We start from the raw sequence: 1,545 nt of genomic DNA on the forward strand, positions 1-1,545 counted from the left end.
GCCTGTAACCCCAGCTATTCAGGAGCCTGAGAGACAAGAATCGCTTGAATCTGGGAGGCAGAGGTTGCAGTGAGCTGAAATCGTGCCAGTGCACTCCAGCCTGGGTGACAGAGCGAGACTCCATCTCGAAATAAATAAAATAAATAAAGGAACCATCAGCGCTGCCTTCTCATTTCTCTTTCTCTTTTTTTGAGGCAGGGTTTTGCCCTGTCGCCCAGGCTGGGGTATAGTGGCACAATCGTGGCTCACTACAGCCTTGACCTCCTGGGCTCAAGCAATCCTCTCACTTCACCCTCCTGAGTACCTAGGACCACAGGCATGTACCACCATGCCCAACTAATTTTTAAAATCATTTGTAGAGATCAAGTCTCCCTCCATTGCCCAGGCTGGTCTAGAACTCCTGTGCTCAAGTGATCCTCCTACCTTAGCTTCCCAAAGTGTTGGGATTACAGGTGTGAGCCACCGCACCTGATCTTCTCATTTCTCATATAGAGGAAGAGAAAGTAAGATCCCAGGGCTGCTGAGCCTCTCAGAGTTGCGGAGATCCACCTCTCCTCAGGTCATCTCACCCGTCCCCGTCTCCACTTCTCTTACCAGACTTCCTTTCCAGCTCTTCCAGAAGAAGGACAGATAGGGGTCTCCTTCCCCTGCCTCCTGGACCTTCTTCTTAGCCCGCTGAAGAAATCAGGCCCCAGCTCCTTTATATCAGGCATAGACCTGCTGATTAGCCTAAAAGCATCTTATCTCAAGAAATTAAGCCCACAGCTCCTGCCACATTAAGTCCATTTTACACATAATAGAGTTGCCCTTTCCACCTGAACTCTGCTAATTGGTGATTAACATTTGGCTATCTCCAGCTGCTGTCTGAGGCCTGCCTGTGGGCAGGGTACCCTAAGTACCCCCTTTTTCTCCCCCCTCCTCCCTTCTGGGAACAGGGCCCACTACTATTCTTCTATGCCCTACTTCCTTTATAGTTGCCCTCAGTTAGAAAGGGTATTGGTAGGGCAAGCACAATGACTCACACCTGTAAACCCAGCACTTAGGAGGCCAAGGTGGGCAGATCACCTGAAGTCAGGGGTTTAAGGCCAGCCTGGCCAACATGGTGAAACATCATCTCTACTAAAATTACAAAAATTAACCAGGCATAGTGGTGCACGCCTGTAATCCCAGCTATTTGGGAGGCTGAGGCAAGAGAATCACTTGAACCTGGGTGGCGGAGGTTGCAGTGAGCCAAGATGGAGCTCACTGCACTCCAGCATGGGCAACAAAGCAAGACTCTGTCTCGAAAGAAAGAAAGAAGAGGCCAGGTGCGGTGGCTCACACCTGTAATCCCAGCACTTTGAGAGGCCGAGGCGGGTGGATCACTTGAGGTCAGGAGTTTGAGACCAGCCTGATCAACATGGTGAAACCCCATCTCTAATAAAAATACAAAATTAGGCCGGGCACGGTGGCTCAAGCCTGTAATCCCAGCACTTTGGGAGGCCGAGGCGGGTGGATCACGAGGTCAAGAGATCGAGACCATCCTGGTCAACATGGTGAAACCCC

General features: G+C 50.8%; 1 protein-coding gene across 1 annotated transcript in view; it reads right to left on the reverse strand.

Moving 5' to 3' along the window:
* LOC108312333 (gastric inhibitory polypeptide) overlaps positions 1-705 on the reverse strand; it is a 9,347-nt gene extending 8,642 nt beyond the window's left edge. The window contains exon 1 of the mRNA XM_017540215.2: positions 595-705. The gene's annotated coding sequence lies outside the window, so the exon portion shown is untranslated. The remainder of the gene's footprint in view (positions 1-594) is intronic.
* Between the last annotated feature and the right edge of the window lie 840 nt (positions 706-1,545).

Source organism: Cebus imitator, unplaced genomic scaffold (assembly GCF_001604975.1).
Source record: "Cebus imitator isolate Cc_AM_T3 unplaced genomic scaffold, Cebus_imitator-1.0 Scaffold123, whole genome shotgun sequence".
NCBI lineage: Eukaryota > Metazoa > Chordata > Mammalia > Primates > Cebidae > Cebus > Cebus imitator.